Genomic DNA, 9,607 nt, shown 5'->3' on the forward strand with positions numbered 1-9,607 from the left:
AGATAACCAACACCTAAATGCATGATAAATTAAAAGTAGCTTGATCACTTCAGTTCTGATGATTAATGTTTTTTGAAGGGCAATTTTGTTTACAGAGAAGTCATGATCCATTTTATTTACAGCGTTGGTTGTGTGTGGGGTTTTATTTTCATTTTATCAATTGCTTTCCGTTGTCGTGTTTTTATTTTGAATATTTAAAATATATTCTAGTTCCAGTGTTCTTTACAGAATTAAATTATATTAGTCTCTTAGAGGGCAAACTTGCATCATCATGCTAATTAGCAATATATTACTAGAAAATGTTCTGGAAAAACAACATCATCGTTTATCGTAACAATTACTGGGGCAACTTATTGTCCAGAAAAATTTGCACGCAGGTTTCCCTAACTGTAGTTCCACAGCTCTGAACCTTCATCACAGCTTCGTGTGGTCGGGTTTCTTGTTGCAGCATGTTGGGGCTGTTTGCTTCAGAGTTTCTCATACTGCCTTTCCATCTTCATCCTGACATCTTGCAACAAGTTGAGGAACATGGTGCAGACTTTGCTTTAGGCTCCTCAGTCGTGTCCTGCCGTCCATCATTCTCTGCTGTGTTGTGGCACAGCACAGAATGATGCTGCTGTGCCACAACACAGCTACAGACCGTCAGCCTGTAGCGTCTGCAGTCCTGTTGCTGGTTAATGTTACGCTGTCTCTGCTGGCTTAGCCCTGACACAGCAAAGCAGCTCTGCACCTCTCCACAACGCTGCTGCTGCTGCATTGAGCTCACTTCTGGGTGAAAACTGGTTTTCAACCTAAAATAAAAGCACTGGAAATTTGAACTTTAGAAAGTCGGGCAGTAGAGCTGTCTGATGCAGTACAGAGACGTTCTGTGCTCCTCAACCGTCGAGTCTTAAAAGCCTTTAAAAGGCCAAAACAACTTGAAGCCTCGTGTCTGTAAAGCTGCTAAACAGCTTAAGAACAGAGGAAAAACTAAAAATGTATGAGAGCAAACCTAAGTGTCCCTCTGCAGAAGATCTTCTCTCTCACACCCGCCCTCTGTCTCACCCTTGGGACAACGAGGAATTTCCTGTGAGAAGGAGGATGAATTTTCCATATACTTAGTGGGAGATAGACAGACAGGGAGAGGGAAAAAAAAACAGCCAACAACAACAAATACATAGGTCCCTGGCCTGGTTTGACCTGTTGTTGCCATCGGTGATAATGTGGAGAAATTAGAAGAGACCAGCTGATAGAGATGGAGGCTGATGTTTACAAGATGTCTGCAGTCTTTGTTTCTCTGCAGGCCTCCCCAGATGATTAAAATAAATATTCCCACAACAGACATGGATCCATTCCAGTGGTTCAGCACCAAACAGAGAACCCAAACAGAAACAGGCTGAGGATAAAGCTGAACTGTGTAATATTTATATATATATTTTTTTCATATACATAATTTTTTTTTGTTTTACACATTTGTTCAAACTGTCATGACTGTTTATAAGATAGATAATATATGAAAAAAGAATCGAGCTCCTCTGCCTGCTCCCAGTTCTAACTAGAAGTGACCAATCAGAACCAGGAGGGGGGCCCATCAATCACTCCTCTGTGTGGCACTGCTCCAGCTAGCACAGCGCATTATGAATCCTGAGGCTAGTTAGCATAACCACCGATGGTGACAGATAAACAGTTTTCTTAACAGTAAGTCGTTTTTCTGCCATTTGCACATTTAGCAGCGAGGTCATGAGGTTGACTGACAGCACCAAGACCCGCCTCCTGGCTCTGATTGGTCGCTTTTAAATCAGGAATGGTGCATTTCTTTGTGTAACATAGTTATAGGCCACATTTGGACGGCAATGATAAGCTCAGGAACGAGGTGGAGGAGATTGATTGTTTCACAGATTATCTGCCTCATAACATTCTGTCACAATATGGTGACAGTTTTAACAAATATGTAAGAAATTGATTTCATTAAAGTTGCATACTGCAGCTTTAAACGCTTGGCACCTTGAATATTCCAGCTTTACTGAAACACAGTACTGCACATCCCGAAATTGTGATGACAAATAGACTGTCAGGTCATTGAACAGCTGCTACGTAGTGTCACTATCTACACTACGTTTTTAGAGTTGAAGATACCTTGGATCTTCAAGGAGTGGAGTTCCTGCAGGTGGAGCGGTGAACGATGGGGTGAAGGGAGGATTTATGAGTGACCAAAATGGACAACACTGAAAAAAGGAGTAGGAGGACTAAAGGTCAAAGTGAATATCTGACATCTTCGAAACTGGAGCTTGTGTTACTTTAGTGATAAGTCTGTTTTATAGCTAAACTCAAGGCTGAGTGGAAGTGAGCATGATGCAACAAGCTGTTCCAAAGTAAACATGATTCTACTATTTAAAAGCAGCTTAGAAAGCCTGCAGTCAAGGCAAGAACCAAAAGGGAAAAGCCTAAACTGGACCAGACACTCACTGATCAATGCAGCTCTAATGGAAAGTGATATTTTTATTGCCAAAGGCTGCAGACAATCCAGTTCAGTAGAATATTTAGATAACAGTCATCTACACTATGAAAAACCTTTGTAAAATGTTTTTTTTGATATATACACAACATAATGTGTTTGGAAGCCTTTACTGGTCAGAGGCCAACAACATCTTATAACTTAGGTTATGACATCCATCTATGATGGATGTTCTAGAGAATAATTCTAGGAATTAGAAGGTCTTAATTATCAGCTTCATTTAACAGTTTGATTAATGCTACCTTAGTCTGGTCTTGTGTCATTCAAAGACTCCACTACGCCATTTAAGGTTTGCTGGCTGAGCCAGATCCAACAGATCTAACTGACATATGTCAGAGATTTGGAGATGCCAGGAATGTTCAAAGTCCTTCTTCGATAGCTGGGTTGTAGTGTTGGTCTGAGTTGGGTTTAAAAGGTCCCAGCTGCTATAAAATCCAATCAGTTGCTTCATCGGCTCTTCAGTCGGATTGGTGCAGCATCTGCCAGAGAAAGACTGGAAAGAGGAAGCATCTCGGGTCCAATCTGACTTAACCTCAGCTCTAATCTGGGATTTCTTCTTCCTCTCTCTGGGTTAATCGTTCCACTTGAAATGACATTTGGTCTGGCTCATCTTTCTGGCTGCACTGAGGTGGAGTTGGAGTTAGAGGAGGTTATGGCGTGATTAAACTGACACTTATGAACTTTTTCTGTACTATAAAACGGTGGCAAAGGTGTTTTAAACTGTGGCAAAGAGCTGCGCAGTGGAACAGTTACTGGCATTTTGCTTCAAGAAGGCTCTGTCTTCATGTTGACATATTTCTTTTGTGCGTGCGTTTCGCCGGGTACTAACATGTACCATCCAGAAAGATGGCTGTTAGGTTAACTGGTCTCTCTATACTGCCTATAGGTATCATAGGTTTCCATATGACATTATGGAAATGTAGGAACACCTGAAAGCCTTTAGACTTTCTATGCTGATTCTGTAAAGTTATAGTAATGTTACAGTAACCATTATGAACTGTTAATTCCTGAAATGACTTCCTTCCATGACGTGATAGTACCTATATTTCCATCCATCATGCAAATTTTGAGTGAACTTTTGTTGTCGCAAAAAAAGAAAAAAAAAGAAGAAAAAGCAAAGTAGTTATGATGTGGAGGAAATCAGCCAGTCAGCACAATTCGTTGATGCTACACAAAGCAGTAATAAACAGAAAATAAAGTCTACAAAGTAGCATGGAGCACACGTCTCACAAAAATGGAAAGTTCTTCCCTCCAAGGCGGAGGTCTGGACTTCTTCAGCGTTTCACGCCTCTGATACGGCCAGATATCAGAGGTATTTCTAATGCAATACTTCAAAATGCGAATAAAAAAATGATTGAAACACGGCTACTGGGGTGACTACTAATAACTGCACACATGCAGACATGACATGGTGGATGAGTCTTTCAGTCATGGCAGAGCACAAAGGGACAGTGGCTGAGGTAAACACCATTCATGCAAGCATCAGTCGATCGCCAGTCTCCCAAAGTCTTGCCAAAGATTAATCGGTGCACACACTTAAAGCATGGAAATTACCGGCAGCACTAAAACTAGATCAAAAGCCTTTCAAGGTAGACAGTTGAACAGTTTGTGCCATTTATTACAGTTCCAAACGATAACTAGTAGAGAACCACAAACACTACAGTGTGTTGGGATCTTGAAGCAGATTGCTTGGAAACGAGAAGCTGTTCAGAGCATCAGAATAAAAAAAGAAAACAAAACAAAAAATGCAAAGACTGCACCAAACAGGTGAAGTGGTATTAAATGGAAGCTACAGATCAATTGACAGGCTTGGCGCAGATTTAACCAGCCAGTTGTAGAAGTAGGCCAGGAGGGATTTTTATACTCCAGTTAACCCAAAGCAGAGCCAGCAGGAGGAACTGAGTTCTGCCCCAATTTGCTGAGCGTGTTACAGAGCTGGGTCATCTCAACACTGTCAAAATGATCATGTTTCAACTTCACTGGGCACGGTTACAGGCTGCGGCGCAGAAAGACAATCCCCCATCAGCAACGCTGTGGAGCTGCAGGTAACGTATTTGTTGCAACCCACAGTAATGAAACGATGAAGGAGGGATCTGTTCAGCTAAAGAAGATGCTGGCCGAGCAACACTCTGGTACATAAACACCGCAGAAGTCTTCATCACTTCAACACAACGACTAGCCTCTTCTGTGTCCAAGATGTTCTGTGAGTCTCTTCTATGTTTCATCATCTACGGTTCAAAATCCAAAAGGTCCAGCTTGATAACTTAGTCATTACAAAAACAATGACGTCTCCAACACAATACTAGTGGCCTGAAGTAAGGGTGGGGAATATGAAATAAAGATTTTATCACAATATCTTCTTATTTATTGTGATAAGAAATGCTATGATTAAAAATACATTTAAAGCTTCTTTCAAGCAACTGTCACTGCAGTCGAAGCCCCTCAAACACAAATACTGCTCTTAAAGAAACAAACCCACTTTAAAACAGGCTTCTTCTGGACACCAGGGAGTAACAGAAAAATTGTGATTCTTATCACTAAGGTGACAACAGTAACACCATATTGTAATATTTTTCAATTTACTGATGCTCTCATGGAACAAACAGTGGCGAAAACAGTAAAAATAACAATCCTGACAACACAACCAGTTTTGGGGGAGGAGGGCTTCAAACATCAACTAGAAATGTATCGTTATCACAATAAATCTAAATTAGTATCATGATTTATCATCACAGCAGGTAATTTTTCACCATAACACCAAACAATATGAAAAATGCAAGTCCCAGGAAGAAAACTGGGTAACACTTTATTTGAAGGGGGTGAATAAGACTGTCATGACACTGTCATAAACATGTCATAACACCTGTCATGAACATGAATAAGCCTTCATGAATAGTTATAACTGTTGTCATAAAGCGTCATTCGGTAAATTATGACACTTTTAATACAAAGTTGACATTATTCAAAATGTCTGTTATGACAACTTGACATTAACCAAGAAATCATTACTGATATAAATTTGTTATAAAAGAATTACTGATTGCACTTTAAAAATTAGATAACTTTATGTGATTAAAGGTAAAGTTTTAACAGTAATGATTTCTTGGTTAATGTCAAGTTGTCATAAAGACATTTTGAATAATGTCAACTTTGTATTAAAAGTGTCATAATTTACCAAATGACGCTTTATGACAACAGTCATAAATATTCATGAAGGCTTATTCATGTTCATGACAGGTGTTATGTCATGTTAATGAAAGTGTCATGACAGCCTTATTCACCCCCCTTCAAATAAAGTGTTACCGAAAACTGTTTATTGCTAGCTAAAGTTAGGAAGCTGTAGCAACAGACTAATAAATCCTGAGTTGGATAATTCTATGGAATTATAAATGTAGCTCAGAATGCAGGTTGATATTAATAAACCTTTATTCTGATTGTGAAAATACAAAATGAACATTTTCAATGCTCTTTATTTTTTAACCATTAAAACAACCTTAGAATTAGCTAAGCGGTACACTGACCAGGTTATGCTAGCAGGTTACAGGTTAACACAATATGTGACGTGAGAACGAAGCCTTTAATATTTGTAAGACAATAAAAAAATAAATGTTGAAAAAAATGGGGAAGGTATGTAGTTTTCACAGAAATATCTCTGAAGTTTGTGCTTATTATTGCTGCATATTGTCCTTGTGTCCCGCCAACACGTCCTCTGCATCACTTTGTGAAGGCCGGCTTCAGAAAAGATGGTCTTCCGTGTTATGGCTAATCAATTTCTTATTCATGGTGATGATTGCCTCCTGAAGCAGGAGACACCTGGACAGACAGATGGAAGGCCTGCATGCCTGATGAGGCTGCATTTTAAACGAGTTCTGGGACCGACCCGGGCCACCAAAAACACCAGCGAGGGGTCACATCTGAGCAACTAACAGGACCCGATAGGACTGGGCATGTTAAAAGTGATTTGTGAGCCAGCTGCTGGACGAACACGCCCATGTGTGTGTGTGTGTTTGTGCGTAATGCTGCCAGGACGCCACGCCTTACTTGTGTCAGCCAGCCCGGCCTCTGTCAGCCGGCTGCAGCTCGCCGGCGAATCTGCGCCTCCAGGCCGGGAGGGATCCATCCGCAGGCCCCGCGGCGCCCAATACAGCGCCCAACACACACTCAAACACACGCACACACACCCATCTAGTGAACAACAGTGTTCCCAGGCAGCAATCAGGCCTGTGCGTCCGCATCTGCAGCCACAACTGAGACACATTAAATCAGCTGAAGTGAATGGAAGCCTTTCCTCCGTTCCCCCCTCCCCGTCCTTCCCCTGCATTCACATGCAGCCGCCCCGCGGCATTAATTGGCTTTTATTGCGGCGGATGCTAATTAAGATGATCCTCTATGTCTTCGCAGCACAATGCAGCTCTGCAGCGCTCCAGCTGCAGTTTGTTCCACAGGAAGGAGAAGCAGGAGCAGAGAAAGCCTACAAATCCCGGCCGATGTGCTGGGATATTTAGGTAAGGGGCAACGGAGCTACTTACTGAGCGGATCCAGATCCCAAGGAGATTCCTGGGAGGAAAAGGCGCAGCCAGCCGCGGGGAGACGCAGCAGAAGTCTCCGCGGGGTGTTGGTCGAGGTTCCGCCGGGGATTGGAGCAGGTTTGCTCACCGACTGCCCTTTTTCCCAGATAGATCCCAGATTGTGCCGATTCCCCCCTCAGCCTGCTGCCAGCCACACTGGATCTCTGCGATGCTACAAGTTGAACAAAGGCAAGCGAACAGCTTCCGCTTTAGACCACCAAAATAAAGGTGGGACTCTGGTACAGATGAGCAAAAAAAAAAAAAAAAAAATCTTATAATGACTTTGATTTGGTGCTGCAACATACCGAAACATTTAGAAAAATACCAACCAATTGTATTCAGCGGGGGGAAACTTTACTTGTTGAATTTCCATGTTCATGATACCTTTGAGGCCCGCAGCATCATCGGTCCTCTGCTGTACTCGACACTTTGCTTTGCCAAACCCACGAGTGAATTAGGGCCATTGCAGATATAAAAAAAAGAGTAAATCTCAGCCGAAAGGTCCTAGAAATTTTCTAGAAAAATTATTCTTTTTTTCAAATGAGTTTCAAATGTCAGATATTTTGCACTTTTGGAAATGTTGTTTTTGAAGATAAACACTCAAAAATGTCCTCTCTTTTTTGGCAGAAATGTACTCCTCTCTTTTCTCCATATACTATGCACCTAATCCACCTGGACTGTTGTCAAAATTCTTCTCAAAGTGCAAAAGCAAACCAGCAAATAAAATTTATATTTTTCAGTAGGGTAAAACTTTGTGAATTCTGAAGTGTTTGATTAGTCTCTCTCTCTCTCTCTCTCTCTCTCTCTCTCTCTCTCCCTTTTTTTTTGTCGTTGATATTTTATAGTGAAACTGAAGATATTTAACTTCCGCAGTTCTGGACTCTCACTTTACACGTTTTTATTTCCATTCCGGATCCCAAAAAAACTGCCTTGTTTCCCGTCCTGCCCAACCCAGAAATTGGTCTCAGCCAATCAGTCCCGATTGGCTCACTTGTTCTATTCTATTCTATTCTATTCTATTCTATTCTATTCTATTCTATTCTATTCATAGAGTATAAGGTACGAGGTGAAGTCAGCATCTGATCCGTTTTCAAATGTATATTACGTGAAAGCCTTCCCTCTAGTGGCCCGTAATAGTATTACACCTGCTTGTGTTCAAACAGCTGCTGTTGCAGTTACTACTTAGTTGATTAAATTGTTTTTCTCATTTATTCAGAATATGTTAGAGCAGTCTGCAGCAGTTGCAGACCTTGTGGTGAACTAATCACATGCATATTTTTTACATTATGTCACAGTTCACACACTTCCCTGTGTTTTGTTGGGATTTTATATGATGGAGAAAAAAAAAAAGAATGAGTCAAAAATATTCTTTTAACCGTTTTTCTTTCTCGGGTTTAGTCAGATTGTTTGGAGCAGATATGTTAAAATTATGCCACAGTTTCCCAATTAAATTCAGATAATAACTTTAACTGGACCAGTCTAACGCATGGATCTGCTTTGATCTATGAAGTGGCCATCATCATGCAGTAAACCCGATATCTGCAACACCTAAACTCATCAACACAAAACTTTTACCAGTAAACCTTCAGCGTCTTTCCACACAGCGTCCATCTCCAGATGAAGCTGTGGACAACTGCAGGACCACCGGCTCCTGTCAACACCAGAGCAGACACCTTCAGCCACTCAGCTCCCTGTTTACCAGTTCGCTTCGGAAGATGAAGGCAATCTGGTCGGTCTGAAAGACAGCCATAATCAAACCCACTCCTCAAAAAACCCACTCTTGGCCCAGAAGTCCTTTGCAGTTACAAGCACATCTCCATCTGAGAGATGGTTGCTATAATGCACTGACTGTTTCACAAAAGACCTTAAGACATTTCTTTTTGGCAAAATTTTTGGTTCACTTCTTTAGATATTGGTTTTAATCACTTTTTATCTATTCATTCTTATTTATTGTTGTCTTTTGTAGTCCTTTAAGATCTCAAGACATAAAGGGCATTATAAATAAAATATATTATTATTATTATTATTATTATTATTATTATGGGGGCTCCTTCATCTTCCCATCAGTTTGAACCAGCTTCCTCTTCCCTGTTGAAGGAAAAGGCATGAAGCTGCCACTCTTTATGTTTCACATCATCCTCCCTTATTTTATATAGGAGTTGATAGTTGAATACAATCCCACATTTCCCCATATTTTTATACCAAGATCTGGTCTTACATGGCAAGATGAGACGTCATTATTTAAAAATGATGTCTCCTTTTATTTTGTAAAATGAGACGTTGTTTTCCTACCCCTTCAAAACTCTTGGTAAACGAATAATTTTTATGGTCGTAACATGACAGAAGGTCACCATAGTGGAGATTTTTGGAAGTTTACTGTTGAACCAAACTGTAATATATATAGTTTTTAATATTTCCACAGAGGAGGAAAGAAGAGAGACATGATAAAAGCTGCAATTGTTTGCTTGCGTGCGTGTGTGTGCGTAAAACCTCCAGCGTGCAGCAGCGGGACATCCCCTGTTCGCTTACAGCAGATCGCTGATGG

General features: G+C 40.9%; 1 protein-coding gene and 1 long non-coding RNA gene across 4 annotated transcripts in view; one reads left to right on the top strand and one right to left on the bottom strand.

Moving 5' to 3' along the window:
- raph1a (Ras association (RalGDS/AF-6) and pleckstrin homology domains 1a) overlaps positions 1 to 7,215 on the bottom strand; it is an 81,740-nt gene extending 74,525 nt beyond the window's left edge. For 2 of the 3 annotated variants that reach the window (XM_015061008.1, XM_015061006.1), the window contains exon 1: positions 7,024 to 7,215. The gene's annotated coding sequence lies outside the window, so the exon portion shown is untranslated. Of the gene's footprint in view, positions 1 to 6,535; positions 6,745 to 7,023 lie in introns of those variants that run through there. The other variant, XM_015061007.1, reaches the window with a different exon arrangement.
- Positions 7,207 to 7,812, top strand: LOC106965108 (uncharacterized). The gene is made up of 2 exons (XR_001428554.1): positions 7,207 to 7,290; positions 7,690 to 7,812. It is a non-coding gene; the product is annotated as an uncharacterized LOC106965108 (long non-coding RNA).
- Positions 7,813 to 9,607: the final 1,795 nt, after the last annotated feature.

This window comes from Poecilia latipinna, unplaced genomic scaffold (assembly GCF_001443285.1).
Source record: "Poecilia latipinna isolate Pla-1442-1.1 unplaced genomic scaffold, P_latipinna-1.0 Scaffold1766, whole genome shotgun sequence".
NCBI lineage: Eukaryota > Metazoa > Chordata > Actinopteri > Cyprinodontiformes > Poeciliidae > Poecilia > Poecilia latipinna.